Consider the following 19,545-nt stretch of genomic DNA (forward strand, 5'->3'; position numbering starts at 1 on the left):
CCTTTGTGCATTGGTTTATTGTATATACAGTAAATAATAAACACGTTTCAGACAAATTTTAAGAAAAAATTATAAAACACAAAGCTAACTCTTTACAATAAGGGCTTTATAATAAGTAAGCTGCTCCGTTACAAATGTTAATTTCATTAGTTATTAAAATGTTCTCCCTGCATTCGCGAGGGTTTCCTCCGGGTGGTCCGGTTTCCCCCACAGTTCAAAGACATGCAGTACAGGTGAATTGGGTAAGCTAAAGTGTAAGTAGTGTAAAAATGAGTGTGTGTGGATGTTTCCCAGAGATGGTTTGCGGCTGAAAGGGTAAGTTGGCGATTCATTCCGCTGTGACGACCCCAGATTAATAGAGGAACTAAGCCGAGAAGAAAATGAATGAATGAATGAATTCAATTCAATTCAATTCAGCTTTATTTGTATAGCGCTTTTACAATGTAGATTGTGTCAAAGCAGCTTCACATAAATGGTCATAGTAACTGGATCAGGGTAGATCAGTTTTTAATGTTTAAGTTCAGTTCAGTTTAGCTTAGTTCAGTGTGGTTTAAAGTCATTATTGAGAGTCCAATCACTGAAGAGCAAATTCATTGATGAGTAGTTTTTCATGAATGAACAATGTTGGAAACTGGTAACCACTGACGTGTATAGTAGGAAAAACAAAACCTAAGTTAATGGATACAGGTTTTCAGCCTTAATCAGATATGTGATATGTGAAGGGTGAGTAAATGGAGACATAATTTTTATTTTTGGGTGAACTATCTCTTTAACTTAACCTTGGAATTATAAGGTTTTATCTGCATTCTCAATGGTTTTGAGATATTGAGCTTCAAAGTTTCTGGATTTCATTTAGCAAACAGTGAGTGTGTAACATTTGTTTTTAAATAAAAAAAAAATCTTAAAATGTAAACAAAACATCCCATAATGTAAATAAGTTGTCGTTTAATAAGAATATGCCAATATCAATTTTTTGACAAAAATGTCAGATGCAACCTTATAATTCTAAGATGTTGTTATGTTATTACATGGCTGTCTGGAATACTTAATTCTGATTGGTCAAGTCACTACATTTTAAGATATGTTACAGAGAGTGGGATTTTGTCATTACTGTACAATGCATTCTGGGAATTAGAGGCAGGTCAGACTTTATTCTGCAACAACTACCAGGATGGCCTTTATACACAAGATCAATAACATAAATAATAATAATAAGGTTATGATGACATTCTCTGTTTCACATAGTGAGTCATTTGGTGATATGCATTTCATAGCTCCACACTGTAAAACATTTTACTTTAAAATTAACATTAACCAACTGGCAAGTTTGGTTGAAAATTTACAAGTGCACTGCAGATAGATGAATACAATTTATTGTAAAGTTTACAGTAACTGTTTACAGTAACTGGCCGTTTTGACTGCATCAAAATTAAATTTAACAGTTGTAATATAACAATACAGCATAATTGTAATTATTTATTTATAGAGTTCTTGTAAATTTACAGTTTTACTGGCAACCTAAATTGTTCATGTATTTAAATTATATTTTTCTATTAATTGTATTATAAGACTTCAATCATTTGCTGCTGCGATGAACCCCACTAAAATACACTCTTAATAATAAGAATATTTTTCAAAGCCACAGTAAAAGTTAAGATAATACATTTATACAGTGTTTAAATGACCATGATGATATGCTGGATGATCATTATTATGATATATTGTATGACTGAATGTTAGCACATGCCTAGAGAGCACACCGTTTATATTCAAGCCTCGTTGAACAAAATAAGCACTGTTACACTGCATAACAGAATGGGAATAATCCTCTTACATTATTAAAATTCTTCTCCAGTACTTTGGTCTGAAAATATCCAGTCACTGGTGAGGAAACCTCGTGGACAGACTGTACCAGGCCACAGAAATCTCCACCGTGAACCGTTACGGAAAGAGAAGGAAACTAAAACTAGACATGGGCTATTTACAGTAGTTTTGTTGGAACGGTTTCTAACCCGGTCGTTCTGAAGCCAGTGTGGTAGGTATGAAATGCAAAAGGGGGTGAACATTTCAAATCTGGCAACCCTGTAATTGTGGGTCAGTCCTTCTGAAACACGCAGAGGGAAAGTGGGCAGTGGGGTGATGAAGTGCTGGCCAGATGTTGCAGTGTTTAGACCTTCATCACAACAGCCGGCAGGATCATTTAAGATGGAGAACAGAGAGCAGAGACCACTGCAAACCTCTTAAACATGGCAGCACAGCTGAAGAATTATCAACAATGCCTCAATACTTTTACAATCACCATCTTTACTGTACACCATACAGAAAAGTATCAGAAAAGATAATACTGTTATGTACACTACTCTTATGCTCATTCATTTGAATTCATTAAAAACACGGTAAAAAGCAGGTTTAATCATTATGATGTCTTTAATAGTTTGACATTTTGTCATAATAAATTTTATGTCATGGTCATGGTTTATTTTATAAATATATACTAAAACAGTTGCTGATTACGGTTTATGGAAATTGTGATTTTTTTCTTGACACCATGATTCATAGGAAGTTTTAAAAATAATTGAAGATTTTTTTGTAATATTATTGATGCATTCATCAATGTACTGTATTCTGTCACTTTTGATTAATTGAATGTGCACCTACTAAACAATTTTTCAAATCAAAATAAAGTACAATAAAAATACCATGTTCCCAAACTTGCAAACTATACTGTTTCTTGTCATATTATATTATATTATATTATATTATATTATATTATATTATATTATATTATATTATATTATATTATATTATATTATATTATATTATATTATATTATATTATATTTAATTTTTGAGTAAATTGTTTGATTTCACACAAAGCAACTTTTGGGTCCAAGGACTGTATCAATACAGGTAGGCTCATCAAATGGTAACAATAAACATTTACAAAGCTTTACAATACTCTGGAAAAACCTGATCACTGCTGTGTGTGTATATATATATATATACGTATGTATATATATTTTTTCAGTATGTTTTAATACTGTACGTCACTACTTAAGAGGACAGATCCAAAGTTTGGGGTAGACTTTCCAACTGTACAATACTTTTATTCAATGAATTGATTGCAAGTTGTTTTGAATGCAGCGGCGAGGCTTTTAACCAACACCAGAAGGAGATTGCACATTACTCCTGCGGCTTCCTATTATAGTTTTAGGGTAAAAATGTTAAGATTCTGGTCATTACATATAGAGCTCTACGTGGTCAAGCACCACTATATATTCAAGATCTTTTATGTAGTCACTCATGTAGCTGGTCTCTAAAGTTTTCTGACAAAGACCTTTTTAGTCATTCCCAGAACTTGTCTCAGGACTAAGGCCCAATCCCAATTCTACCCCTTAGATGAGATTGCGATGGGATATGATGACGTGTGTAGGTGTTGTAGTGCTGTCCCAATTTTTAGGGGTAAATTTTAAAGCCCTTCCCCTTGACATTCATTTTTAAGGGCCAAGGGGAAGGGGTTTAGGTACAAAAATAGAATTGGAATTGGGCCTAAAGGTGACCGTGCCTTCTGTGTCGTGACCCCAAGGCTCTGGATCTCTCTCACTATAGCACTGAGAAATCTGGGGTCAGTTGAACTTTTAAAAAGCATTTAAAGACATCTTTTTGGTCAGGCTTTAAAATGAATAGTATTAGTGTTTCTGTACTAGTAACTTGTTTTAATATGTTTTCTTTTATTCATACATGTTCTTTTAGCCGTTTTCTGGTTTTGTCTTATTGTAAAGCACTTTGTGAATGTCCGGGAAAGGTGCTATATAAATAAACCTTTACATACAATGCAATGAATGATTATTAATTTCATATTCTATTCTATTCGAACACTTTCATGGAATTATCATATACAATACAGGAGTCCAAAAGCTTATGGTAATATCTTAATGAAATACAATATTATGGCCCAAGGGGACTAGGCTTCAAATCTGGATTGGGTCAAATCCCAAAACCATTCCCTTCCTCTCTCGTTCACGTTCCTGTCTTTCCTGTCCACTTTCCTCTCTATCCTTCTGTAAATAAAAGCTAAAAAGCCCCCCAAATGCCTTAACCATAGAGTAATTGTTTCATGCAAGATTCTAAACACGTCAGTCTCAAGTTTCTGGAAAGTTTTCAGACTCAGATTCCACTTCTCACATGTCCTCTTGGATCAGATCTTCAAGCTATATCAGCAATTGTTTATGTTTGATCTGCGGAGAGAGAGTGAGCGAAACCAGCTAGCGAATTAAAGGGAGGCACTGCAGAGAGCTGTGCTACAATTAGCTCCCTGTGGTTTGCAGGCCTGTGATTTGGGCCTGGACTGGCAGGCCCGGGGCGTGGGCCGCTCCGCACCCCATACACTCACACTGTGCTCGGAAACACACACCAGGCTGTGGAGAAGTGTGTGTGTAGATGTGTAGAAGTATTTTTCACCATTTTTTATTGCCACAGTCTTTTGTTTTGGTGCGTCAATCCATAAATCATCAAGTAGATAAAGCCATGATGTGCTCTAAAAAAAAAAGTCATCCATTTTATTTTTCATTGAAGGGCTTCTCAAGTGTATTAAACAATTCAATCCCTCCACCCAGAGTTTAAATCCTTTTCCATAAAACAGATATTTGTGAAAATTCTCTTCCTGATTCACGAATGCTTCGTAAACATCAGATTTCATTGTTAAACCGAGGAAATACATGCATAAATAGGGTGTGAAATAAATCTTTCTGTGAGATGACTTAGAAGTCGTGCATTTATAAGTGTTGAATCAATGCTAGCAGTTAACACTAGAACAACCAGGGTGGTTATTCTGAGCCTTTTTTATAATCTAACTTTGTTGAAATAAAACGCACACATCTAAAATTGCCTAACTTTGACTAAATAAGTCAATTATTTCCTTTTAACATCGTTAGTCAATTGAAATTACATAACATAAGGGTTCTGATTATTTCTATCAAGAACTATCATAGCGTATCATAGCATGGTCAATATGGCAAATAAAACTCACCTTATATTATAGGAGCCAATCATTGTTCAATATATAGTGAATAAAGCCCGCCTTCTAGTACAGGAGCCAATAATCGATCCACAAAAGGCGAATAAAGCCTACCTTCTAGCATAGGAGCCAATTATTGATCGAGTACAGGATCCAATCATCAATTGATATATGGTAATAAAGCCCACCTTTTAGTACAGGAGCCAATCATTGATCGATATATGGGAAATAAAGCCCACTTTCTAGTACAGGAGCCAATCATTGATCGATATATGGGAAATAAAGCCCACTTTCTAGTACAGGAGCCAATCATTGATCGATATATGGGAAATAAAGCCCATTTTCTAGTACAGGAGCAAATCATCAATCGATATATGTTAATAAAGGCCACCTTCTAGTACAGAAGTCAATTATCGATCGATATTCGGCAAATAAATCCCACCTTCTAGTACAGGAGCTAATCATCAATCAATATACGGGGAATAAAGCCCACCTTATAGTACAGGAGCCAACCATTGATCAATAAATGGACCATAATGCCCGAGAGGAGTTTCAAAGATGGCCACCGAATGAAATGACTTGCCTTAAAAGGAACTTTGATGCATTCAGACTTTAAATATGTGTGCCTCTGTTGCCTAGCAACTTCCTGCTAACAAAAACATAACTTTCTGTTGGCAAAAACATACCAGTACTGTTTAAGATTTTTTCAAAACAGCATATTTAGTGCTGAAAGGCAGGAAAAAGTTGAAAAAGCCTTTTTGCCTGCTTGAGAAAGTCAAAATAAAATAAAGTCACTCACATTTGAGGTGGTTTCACGTATCCTAACTATACCTTTATAGGCTGTATTACAAAAATATTGTATTTATGGTGATGAATTAATTAAATATGATGACAGACATTCAAAGCTTAATTTCAGTATCTCAATAGAAGCGTTGAATGTAAATACGACGTGAAAATATGAAGTTTGACAACAGTCATCGCTATATGGTAATTCTGTTACAGAATTCTGATAGTTCCAGTGTTAAATCTAGTTTATGCAGCACCTGCTATGAAAATTTCCTGAGTTTCCTTCTTTTAAGTGTGTTTGCAGTTTCAAAGTGAGATCGCCCCCTGGCTTTTGGGGTAAATTCACTACTGGTCACAAATCCGTGCTTCCCTAACAAGATGTGCATAAGAATCTCAGCTTTGCTCAATCATGTTTGCAATTTCATTTAGATTATTCGTTCAGTTACAAAATGCCAGCAACATAAAAACATTTAAATGCTAAATTATTGATAACACACTTAAATTTTTTTTTACTATTTATTAAATTGTTAAGATAATGATAAATATGGCAACCTATAAAACCAATGCTTTATCCATACATACAGCATGGATGTGATTAATTAAATAGTACACACATGGCAAAGCAACATTCCATTGTAATATTTGTGTTTGTAGTCGTTGGTTTATGAATAATGACATCAGCACAAATAATGATTTAATGTGATGGTTAAAAAAAATTAAAACCATTTACTCGTTCTTATTAGTTTCAAGCCTGTTTGAGATTTTTCTTCTGCTTAACACAAAAGAGGATTTGGAACCACTTGATGGTGAGTAAACAGTACATGTTAATCTCAACCATCCTTTTAAAAGGTGGGTGGTGGAATAGAATTGTTCAGCTCATTGATAAAGGCCTTTGATTACCAATTGGACAATAAAATTACTTAAATGTAAGATAAAACCGTTAAAAAGAAAGCCATTTTTAAGAGTGCAGACCATGGCTGTATTCAGAAGTGACAACAACAACATCAGCAGCAGCAGAAGGTCTGTGAAAGCACGTGCTGCGAAGTCAAGCCACGGTAGTCTAGTCTATTAGATGCTGGAGCGGGTTGCTTGGCTCGCACCTTCTCCACTTTATGTGGATGCCGTCTGGAGAGTCAGCGGACACGTGCAGCGTCAGGCCTGCTGAGGAGGCATCTGTTTCACATCACTGCCGCACACATTCCTCACACGGCAAGCTCAACACTCGGATGGAGAGAAGCAGGCGCTCCTGTTGCCTCCTACACGGGACTGCCAGCGGAGTTAATACTTATTAAACATAGCAACATGTGTCCTACCAACACTGCCACACTCTCGCTGAGTCCACAGTCTGTGCAGATCCCAGTCAACATCATTATCATCAAAGGAGATCTGAAAACAAGCTACTGCAAGTGCACTGTTAACTTGATGAGTCAACGTGGTTGCATTGATGGTTTTCTGGAAAATAAATGAAGTCACGCCTGACTGCAAGTCATACTGGGTCAAAGGTGCATTGTGAAGAGTAAGAAAAAAACAGATTAGTCACAACACACCTCTCTGGTGGTTTATAGTTAATTGTGAAGACTTACTGTAAATGAGCTTGTTCAGGTATGATTATTTGGTTTTGGAGCTGTAGTAGATGGAGTCCCTCCATGAGCAGGATTGGCTACCAATACGGCTGCACGATATTGAAAAAATCTAATAGTGCAATAATTTTCATTTTTCTGCAATAAATATTGCAATATGAAACAGTTAGTTGAATTTGATGGTTTTCTGGAAGTCTAAAAGTATTCAAAAACAGAATAATCACAATACAAAAATGCTTTTCGTATTATAGGCCCTATCATACACCCGGCACAATAAGGTGCAAGACGTATTTGGCACGATTTGTTGCCATTTTCAGGCTACCGCAACCCTGAATTTCACGTTTTGCGCCACGTTGTTTAAATAGCAAATCCATTTGCCCACTTTGTGGACTCATGGATGTTCCAGTTTATAAAGGAGATGTGTTAAGGCGCATTGCTATTTTAAAGAACTAAAATAGACTGCACCATTGACCAACTAAAACCTTATCTAAAGTCCAGCGCAGAGCATGTTAGTAATGTGTCTATGCAGGTCCAAAACTCTTACACATTGCTTAATACACAGAGAATGTACAGCAATACACAAATTTATTTAATTATGAAAAAAATAAATAACTAAAATGTTACAACAATTATTATTTTCTACATGAACATAAAAATCACTGCCTCCGTGCCTTTTATGTGTCAGGGGGATTTTTTCAGTTTATTCATGACAATTTGTATAATGTTATTATTATATTTGTTATAATAAAAACAAGTTTAGATTCGTCCACCAGTTGGGTTTTGGAGATGCTAAACAAACTAAATTAAATATTTATGCAAATGGATGTCTTTAGTGGACTGCGTACAACAAAGTTTTCTTATCCATGAAAGTAAAGGAGTAAAGTTAAGAGTAAAAGTAAAGTACAGGGAGAGTAAAGAGGCCAACTAGTGGAGGCTCATTCTTTATCCTTGTGCTGCAGGTGGTCTGTTTAACTGTTTTCTTGCTAGTAAAGCATTCAGTTACAAGTCGACCATATAATTAGCAAATGCGACATAGCGCGACGCAACTAACTCTTAAAGGGAATGAGAGATGAGTCTCTAAAAGGGTTAAATGCAAAGCTCAAAACACACCCATAACTTATTAAGAGAATAAGCACAACCTTAGACCGTGCACCGGTGTGCAAAACGTATTTTTCCATCCTTAAAATAGCAAAAGTGGATAGTATAGTGGATCGAAAAGTGGAAGTAGCCCAAATATAAACACTCTTAGATCAAGTAACATTTTTTTTCAAATTCACAAGAAATAAAGCAAAATTAAATAGAAATAAGGAAAAATAGCTTGCATTGCTTTAAAACAAGCTAAATTATCTGCCAGTAGGGTAAGTAAAATAATCTTGTTTTCACTTTGAAAAAGAGGATATTTGGACTAGAAATTATATTAAGATTAAATAACTTTTTTTTCGTCAAAATCATATATATTCCACATAAATGCAGTAGTTAAATACAATTCTATAGCTTCTGGTCAACTATAATTCCGACTCAACATTGCATATCTTGAGATGTGACTATTGCAGATGCACACATTGCAATATCGATGCTGAAACGATATATTGTGCAGCCTTAGTTACCAATATAGCACAAAAAGAGACAGTATAGCTGTGTCCGAAAATCGCATACTACTGGGGAGGGGCTGCATTTGAATATACTACAAGATCACTAAAAGTATGTTCTATAAAGTATTAATGTAAGTAGGATTAACTGAATTTGAACAAACTACATCCACTTTTTGTGGTAATCGCATGTCAGTTGCGCTTCACTCCCATTTATGAATTCTTTTGTGTTGCACCATGGGATAGGAAAGTGTCCATTGGTCCTAAAGTAGTAGGTCATCCGTGTACCTTTGAATATTATTAACTTGGACATACTATTTGGCTCACATTTTGTTTTTCTATGTACAGTATAGTAGGGAAGGATGCCATTTCGGATACATAAGTGATTTTGTAGTCATTATACATGTTTCCATATTCCTACTTTTATGCGCGTTTTGGAATATGTCATAAAATGCTTAATGGACATGCTAAGATGTTTATAAATTATAAAAACAACCAACTGGATAAACTTTTTATCAGACAAAAAAATGCATATAAATAACATACAATAGTTTAGTAAATAAAACCCAGCATGTGCATGAAAAGAAATATTTGCTTTTGTTTAACAGATAATCTGATAAAAAAAAATGCAATTCTAATCAGCAAAATTCTGTTTTTCTTTTGACATCTGATGCCTTTCTTGTTTATTAGAAAGTGACAATTTTGTTCTCATTGAATTGTTGAATGGAAACTGTGCATTATTCTTACATGTTTTTATGTGATATTCCAGTGTTGCAGTTAAATCGAATTTGCATATACAGACATAACTAATAAAACACTCAAAAAAGCACGACTGCTTAAAACCTTCACACACGTACACACAAGTTTAATGTTCAGGCATGTTAACATTTCAGTCCTTAAGGGGTTTTCTGTCAGATTCAGTCCTGTCAATATGTGAACAGCCTGTCATATAACATAAAAACAGAAGATGTTCCCAATTTGCTAGATTGTCAATGAAAGCCTACTATAGACTTCATTTTACGTGAAGGACTTGCATAAAAAATTAAACATTTACATGAGCTTGTGAAAGCTTTTTGTGACGCATGAAACACTTAAAAATGCTTATATGGTGTTCAAGATGAATCCAGTTGGCAAAAAAGCTGTACTATAATGTGCAATGCAATTAAAAATATATATATTCAAACTGACAGCTACATTTACAGTATTTAATCTAAAATAATTTCAAAAGCATACTTTATAATAAAACAGTCATAACAGTGTAATTGTAATGACTTTTTCAGTCAACACAATGCCTGTCAGTAGCAGAAGTAAAGCAAAAATATCCATATCACATACCAAATGCTTGTTTTACAGTGAAACCCACAACATTTTTATATACATGCTGTCTGGATGCTTGTTACAAGCATATCATATCAAAGACACTTTCAATTTTTTTTTATTTGAATAAAAAGTGAAACTTGAGTGTCAGTAAATTAGGGCATAGAATCACTCTCAGTCTCTTATATGTTACATGTACGTGTATGAACAAGAAATTACTGGCTATAGTTCTCTCACTTAACCACTGCGCTGCCACAAACAAGGGTTTATGAATTATATTTAGAAGCATTTAGAGGTTATTTAGCTAGCATTAGCCTCACTAATCTATATTAAATAATAATACAACAGTGGGGTAAAACACTGCACTGCCATCAGTGGACAAAGGATCAGCATGATCATCTCTATGTTTTATTCAAATTACCTGGTTTTTAAAATAAAAAGAGAAGCAAGTTGATCATCACAAGTCAGGATTTATTTCTATACAGTTGTGTTGAGGATGTGCATCATAAAAAATTTGTACTCGATTCTGATTGGTCAAACGAGACATTCCAAGGAACGTTATTCCGAGATAACACCTGCTAAATAACACAGGCTCATCTGGGTATTTCAAATTATTTTGAGTGTCAGTGAATTCATTTACATATACTTGTCTGTCTTAGCTTCTGTTTTTTTCTGTTTGTCACCATCTTGTCATAAATAATACATAGGTTGGCATATGCTCCATCCGCTCCATTCAGCTGTTTTTTTTCTGTCAGCTTTGCCTTTAAATAAAGCTGCCGATAACGCTGTCAGGCTTTATTCTACTATAACAACCATCTGGATGTACATTATTCCTTACTTAAACACGTTTGTAGCTCTAATCAAATTCATGTTCAACATACTGTGGGCAATATTAGCTCTTAGAGCAGGCAAGAATCTCCACTTCAAATATCTACTAGTAGTAAATTTTGGAGAATTCATTTCAACATACTATAATTTGGGACACAGTAAATCTATTTTCTTTATTTGTTTTTTTTATTTATTTTTTGACATTTAAATTAAGACATACAGCTGGTTTAATACATTTAAATATCAATTATATAAATTGTAATATATGAATTTAATTTTGTTTATGTCCTGGTCTGACCCCCTGGTTAAAAATTACTGAATAGTACATTAGTAGGTTAGTGTATGCTCCATCAGCTCCATCTAGCCGGTTTTGTTTCTGTCAGCTTTGCCTTTAATTAAAGCATCAATAAACTATTCTGGCTAAAAACAATCTTTTGTGTTTAGTTGTTATGTGTTGTGGCAAGCAGCCATGAAAAAAACAGGCAGTTGTTTTGGCAGAATATAGCCATTTATTCTTATACAACTGCATTCTGCTTTATGTCGAGCTGCTAAAAACGCTGTCAGGCTTTATTCTACTATAACAACTAGGGGTGTCACGATTTCGATTTTTAATCTAAATCGATCAAAATTTATGCTCAATTTCTATTATCGAATCAAAAAATAGAATCGTCAATGCTGCCACGCCCCCATGTCACGTCAGCTTGGCTTGCCAAGCGGGAAAATAACAGGCTTGTTGAAGTGCTTGTTTAACTGCAGAAGCAGGAGACCCGTCGACAGAACTTAAACCCTCTCCTCTTTCAATGAAGTCGCCGGTGTGTAAGCATTTTGGATTTCCAGTGAGTTATGTTGACAACGTTTGTGTTGTCGACAAAAAAAAACACAGTTTTGCAAGCTCTGCTATGTACATATTACGTACGGTTCGTCCGATAGACAACGCCGGCATAGCGATCCTCCGCCCGCCCCCATTGCAATTCCGCTCACGAAAAGTACACACTCAGGCCCTGTTTACACTGTCTTTGTTTTTAAATGGCATTTTAGAACGACAACGATTTGACATCCACAGTGGCGTGTAGCATTTCTGAGCAGCCCTCCTTCCTCTCTACCTCTGAAAATGCCCATCACATGACCACACAGACACAGAAGCACACACAGCCTTGCGCTCGAGAGAGCAGGTCCAGGCAGTCAGAGGACTGCTTCAATCTTTCACTCACTTGTACGTAGTCATTTTAGCGAACACCTCAGATATTGTTGGCTGGTTCCTGTTGGTTGTGCGTTTTTTTTACCGAAGCCATTATAACGACACAGATCACTGCCTATTCACGAGTCCCGCAGAAAAAGTGATTGACAGGTGGTAATTATGTGTGTATCTTGCCTTTATTCATTTACTGTATGTTTTGTTTATGGGTAAAACAAAGACCATGCACGTCAGGTAGTTTAAACGGTAGGCTACAAATAATTAATTGGTCATTAATTAATTAATTATTCATAATCGAAAATCGAATCGAATCGTGCTTTTAGAATCGAAAATGTAATCGAATCGAGAATTTGGAGGATCGTGACACCCTTAATAACAACCATCTGGATGTATACTATCCCTTACTTAAACATGTGTTTAGTTCTAATCAAATCCTATGTACTGTGGGCAATATTAGCTCCTAAGAGTATGAATGAATACACTTCAAATTTCTACCAGAAGAGAAGACTATCTAATAAATTTTCAACATATTTCAACATATTTTCATTTGGGACACAATAATTCTATTTTCTATAAGTGACCAGTACTATTCACAAATAAAGCACTTTGTATAGAAAACAGTCTTTATGATAATTAAATAAAACCATTAAGATGATTTTTTTTTATTTTGAAATAAGCTTCAAACTACTGAATGCAACTTCAAATATAAGCAACACTATTAGTGTTTCTAGCTTAACAAACACAATTAGCCTTTGTAGGAGGAAAAACATCATTATAATGTTCTGCAGTTCAGAAGCTACACATCATTTCAAATTTGACTGATAACAAATCAGCAAAGAAGAGCATGTAGCTGTACGAGTGTGTAGGAGGACAGTCTAATGTGAACAGGAAGTGTGCAGGATGTAATGGATTCCTCATCCCCCTCGCGGCTTGTTTTGTAAGCCATTCTCAAGATGAGATCCACACACCAATCTCCACCACATCACAACAAACACACACACACTCCCAAAAGCTGCTTCATCAAGTCATGATTCACTGTGTGCAATGACATTTCACATTATGCAAGAAAACAGCCCATCAAATCCTAAACTGATCCCAGGTCAGACAACAGCACACATCTCCACCCAATAATGCCATTTCATAATCAGCCAACCTGCCAGAGGAATCCAGCGCATATCTGAGATGTGGACTGCTAAGAGCCCTGATAAATGAGCAGCTAAAGCCTGAAGGATGAATTTAGTGGTGATAACAGTTGGGCTACTCCTAAAGAAAGGCTCCAAAAATGCCAGTGTATTTACTCAAAGTTCAGTCTGACACCAGTGAACTCCATGCAAATCACACGATCTCTTGAATGACCAATGAGAACATTAGATTAAAGTGTTAATTCACCCCAATTACTATTATTTTTTATTAATTACCCTTATGTCATTCCAAAGCCCCGAGTTCTTCATTTGTTATCGGAACAAATTCTATTATAATATATTTTAGAGCAGGGGTGCGCCAAATTCGGTCCTGGAGGGCTGGTGTCCTGCATATTTAATTCTAACCCCAATTAAACACACATGAACCAGCTAATCAAGTCTTTTATTAGGTATACAAAAACTTCCAGGCAGAGGTGTTGAAGGAAGTTAAAGCTAAACTATGCAGGACACGGGTCCTCCAGGATCAAGTTTGGCCAACTCTGTTTTAGAGCTCCATCAACCTCCATTGACAACAATGGTCCAAACTCAATCAAAGTCCAAAGAAACACCAAAAAAAAATTCTCAAAATGGCCCATAAGTGGTTCAAACATGGTATTCTGAAGCTACAGGAATATTTTTATGAGTGCTTAAAACAAAAATAAGACTGTATTGATCAGTTTCTTATCCTTGGTGTCAGTACAGAGCATGCACTGTTTTATGTGTTGCGCTGGTGACATATACCTCAATTGTGCTTGTGCTGTGTGATATATGACAGTAAAGTGTCTTTACTGTAAATTTAAGAGCATCCAATCAAGTGTTGTCAGGATACTGGAGTTTAGTACCAATCGATACTGAAGTTTTAAAAACGTCCATTTCCTGCTAACATTTGAGCGCTGCCGAGCACTTACTTAAACACAACTGATTTACCATTCTGTTCCAAAGTTTACCTGCAGATACAGGGACACTGGAGCATTTTAAAGCCGTGGTTCATCAGCGGATTGCTCTTATGTCAGCTACAAAAGCTGATGGATGTGACTTAGAAATACTCTAGTGTCCCTGTACCTGTAGCTGTGTTTATGCTCACGAAACAGTGGTGAATTTAATAAACTGATGACCTTCACGACCAGTCACAGTAATTTCAGTTGAGCACGTGAACACAAGGTTTAAGAAGGTGCTCTCAAATGTTAGCGGGAAATGGACATTTTTTCAAATTTCAGTACCGAGTGATACCGAATTTTAGTATCACGACAACCCTACAATTTCAATCACAGCAAACTGCCGAAAAGGAAATATCAAACCCTTCAAATCAGCCATTTGGTATCGAAGACATTAAGTGGTGCAATCATGGACAGTTCAATTATGTGAAAAGAATTATCTGGGTTTAATATTGCTTTAGATGACATCACAAATCATATAATAATTATAGTTCTTTGATCAACTATAATTCTACATTTTACAAAATCACTTATTTTTAAAAAGAAAGTCTTGTAAATGTGTTTTACTTTAGTTGCCAGGATGCTGATTTGGTGTAAACTGGTACAGCAGGTTATTTTAGTAAACTGTTTTTGGTAGCTGTATCAGTGAATTTCTGTGTGCATGTAAACATTCTTGCAGTGGCAAAACCAAAACACATTATCTTAAGTTGATTTATTTATTTTTTGACATTTTAAATAAGACATATAGACTGTTTAATATTTTTAAACATTAATTATATAAATTTGTAATATGAATTAAACCTTGTGTAAGTCCAGGCCTGAATCCCAGGTTGAAAATGGCTGTGTCTAAGGTAATCTAATCAAATACTGACAACATATACGCATAATGTTTTTTTTGTTTTTTTGATTTACACAAAAATGCACCTATTTCATCTTATTATTACGTTTAAATTACTACATCCAATATCATTTTATTATATGATAATTGTACATAATTAGAGGTAATTTCTTTATTTTGTTGTGATTTCAATAGGTCTCCTCACAGGTTCACAAAAGAGGCAAAGAGCTGATGTAATGATAATCTTTTAGAGAAACAAATTAAAATAATCACGGAAAGTAACCGTGCTTTCCATAAATAAACAAACAGAATGCAACCCGTTTGGTTTTTATGACTAACACAATATAGTATTTTTAAACTTCACATTCCTCATCCTTTACCAGATATGCCTGTATACCCCAATGACCCGTCTTTCCCATGATCCCAACTTCATGCTGTTTGCAAATGCGCAACAACTGTGTGAATTGAGCTTCCCACTGTCTGACCTCATAATCTTTGAGCTCTGGGTCAGAGGTCACAAGTGTGTGATCCTACAAAGTCAAATCTGCACATGAAACCCTGATGTCTGGAAAAAAAAAAAACTTTTCAACTGAGAATACTGAAGACACCAACCATCAATTAATGCCATTATCAATCCCAAGCATACTAATGTGATTTAAAGTGTATTGCTGGGATATGTGTCTATCAGAGGCATTAAGCACAAAGTTAGTTTGTTCTCATTCAGTCTGTTCAAAATGGATACAAGGAGGCTTTGAAGTGGGGTTGCGACCCCTGTGCATTCTTCACACAACATATGGAGGGTCTTAAAGAAGAAAAACGTGTGTGTGTGTGTGTGTGTGTGTGTGTGTGTGTGTGTGTGTGTGTGTGTGTGTGTGTGTGTGTGTGTTTTTAATGGTAATAGCACTGATTCACTATTACACAGCACCAACACCAAAAAGCAATGCATCGTCTATGAGTGTATCATATGAAAAATTTTATGCATATAACAACCTTAGGGATGCACCAATCCAGACACTTGGATATTGGTTTTATACAGCATATTATTGCTGGATCGGGTATCGGCCAATTGGCACTGACCTAAATTCGATCTTGCATGTGCGCTATATTCTGTGTAATTTATAAGCCAACAAAAGCCACAAAGGTAGCCTATTATAAAGCACTAGAAAGTTGTCATGTAGGCCTACAATATCCCAAATGTTCTAAAGCCTTTCTATAGTTTAATGTGAAGTACAGATGAATATTCACGTGGCTAAATTCATGTTTAGTTCAGCGCTTCCTGCCGATGCGCCTGTCAATCATTTTCCATTCATTCACAATTCAAACTGCGTGTCGCGTTCATGACAACAAAAAAACCTTCTCCAAGACTATTTCTTCCTGTTAGTTTAAATAATCATTGGAGAAATGCATTTAGTTTTGCATTAAATGTGTTTATGTTGGCCTGCAACATGGAGTTCTTTGCTGCTTCTAAATCATGTTGCGGTGTGTCTGTTAGATCAGCAGATCGCATTGGCAACACTGAAGTAGAGAGTGTTTTTTAATAATAAAATAACCACAAAAAGGTTGTCAGGACCTCCTGCTAATAAATTGTTAAAGTATACTTATATCTATTTGTTTTGTTTCTGAATTGTAATAAAAAAATATTTAGATATATTTGTGAAAAATATGATTTATCTTAACAAGAGTGAGTTTGATGTCTTTGGCAATCAAGGCAGGAAGTTTGTTTAAACGCTTTTACTTTCACACCAGCATCTACTGAATTTCCCCAAATCTTTATCTGGAAGCGGAAATGTGATTGCAAATACGAAAATTGAGTTTTGGAAGGAACTGTGGACACGTGGCTCAATTCAAGCAGTTTTTTCTGCCCTTTTGCATCCATGCAAACCTTAGACAACCCCAACTACTGAAACAGAGAGCGAGCAGAGTGAGATTTACATGAGGAGCCAAATGCAAAAAAAAGAAAGAAAACACAGAAAAATCTTAAGGAAAGGAACAGGAACTGCCAAAAGCTGATATCACGGTGCATTTGAAGCTCTGACTCTCTTCCATTGACTCAGTGGTGAGCGGTCACTAAATAGAAATATACTGTTGCTATAGAGAGTCAAATCTGATCAGATAATACAGATTATAAGGATTTCAATTCCACTTGAATTAGAAGCTGATGCAGACTTTTATTTCAGTATGACAGCATTTTCAACTAGAACCTAATATTCAGTAGGGCGCAGGGTTTTCATTTTGCACTTCTCTTATCTTCCACTTACAGCAAACTAATGAAAATGATTAGAGTTTGATTAAAAGTTACCAAGACAAACAGCTTTTGTTCAGTGGATTAATGTGCATGGATTTAATTGCTCATCTCAAGACTAACAATGTGTGCTAGCAAAATAAACATCGTAAATTTGGATTTCATATAGACTTTGAATGGGTCATGAACTGATGTTGTAAATTTCTAAACTCAAACTTTCCTTGCTAGTTCAAAAACTTTGTTAAAGCTTTTATTGTAATAATTTACCAAAGCATTTTCTTTATCACAGATGATTCATGTTTATACTTCTACATCAATGCTTCTTTAGCTCTGTCAACCCATTCATGCCAGAGTGATACAAGAGACACAAACACACCATTTATCCAGCAAAAAAACAAAAAAAAAAAAAACAAAGACATCCTACACAGTATAATTCACATAACTACACAATGCAACATACAGAGCATGTGACAAGAGGTTATATTTTATCTAGTCTCACTGACATAACAGTGTGATGACCACATCAGTAAAACTCTTTTGTTGCATTATTTAACTGCAAAATAGCTTTTTAATCAGTTTAAAGTAGCAGTGTTGCATCCAGTTAAGGCAGAATCACTTTCTACGTTCGGCTACGTTCACACTGTCAGGCTTAGGCCAAATCCCAATTCTACCCCTTAGCCCTTACCCTTATGTGTTCAAGTGAAGGGGTAGGGGTGTCCCAATTCTCTTTAACTTGAAGGCAAAGGGTTAAGGGGAAGGGCTAAGGATAGCCCTTCAAACAGAGATTTTTTAGGACTACACTCGAAACCAAAGGTATAAGAACATTTCTCAGAATACACCAGCTACGACATAAACATGGCTGCACATGGAAGTGAAGAGATGCACAATTAATATTAAGGGTACAAAAATAGAATTGGGATTAGACCTTAGAGCTCAAATCTGATTTTTTTTCTCAGATCTGATATTTTTGCATAGCTGTTCACATTGTAGTTATAAATGTGGCAAATATCAGATTTCCAGTGTGAACAGAGCATGGCTAATGGTTGATATTTGGGTAACGAGAAACCGTTGTCGTTCAAAAAAAATATCAAAATGAACAACCTTAAATGTTGGGGTAAAGTATTTTCCCATTTCAAGGTCACAATTAAGCTATTTTTTTCCCCATAGTCTACAGAGGAAACCATTGTTATACAATAACTTGCCTAATTACCCTAACCTGCCTAGTTAATCTAATTAACCTATATTAAGCCTTTAAATGTCACTTTAAGCTGTATAGAAGTGTCTTGAAAAATATCTAGTCAAATATTATGTACTGTCATCATAGCAAAGATAAAATAAATCAGTTATTAGAAATGTGTTATTAAAACTACTATTTATTGTATAGAAATGTGTTGAAAAAATATTCTCTCCGTTAAATAAAAATAGGGAAAAAAATAAACAGGGGAACTAATAAATCTGACTTCAACTGTATATCTGATTTAATACCGCACATGAAAGTGACACAAATTAGGATCAAAAAGATCAGATTCCATGCGGTTTAGGCTGTTCACACTGCATAAACAGATCAAATGTGGGCAAAAATAATCTGATTTGGGCCCGATTGTTGCCTGCAGTGTGAGCGTGGCCTTATTATAATGGATTTAACAATTTCTAATCACATCACTGTAGCGCCAGTAGTGGAAAGAGTAAATAAATAAATAAATAAATAAAAATTCATACTTAAGCAAAAGTATCATTACTTGTCAATGTAGTGCAAGTAGTGCAAAAATTTAAGTATCTGTTCTGTTCTGAGCTTTAATTAATAATTTAATGGCTTTGAAATAAATATAATTAAAAGGAACAATTCTGACACACACAATACATATTTTTGGCTATTGCTCATGCAACTTAAGACTTAAAGGTTTTGTGGTCCAAAGTCACAAATAATAACTTTATCAGCTCATTATTTTAAAAGTCAAAAGAACAAACAGAACAAAATATTCATTTTAAAATCTAGTAAAAGCTTCCAGATTTAACAGATGCTATAAAGCACACGCGG

General features: G+C 35.2%; 1 protein-coding gene across 8 annotated transcripts in view; it reads right to left on the minus strand.

Annotated features, from left to right (window-relative positions):
- The window catches only part of raph1a (Ras association (RalGDS/AF-6) and pleckstrin homology domains 1a), a 150,431-nt gene that overhangs the window by 61,616 nt on the left and 69,270 nt on the right, over window positions 1-19,545 (minus strand).

This window comes from Danio rerio, chromosome 9 (genome assembly GCF_052040795.2).
Source record: "Danio rerio strain M-AB ecotype USA chromosome 9, GRCz13ab, whole genome shotgun sequence".
In the NCBI taxonomy this organism is placed as follows: Eukaryota; Metazoa; Chordata; class Actinopteri; order Cypriniformes; family Danionidae; genus Danio; species Danio rerio.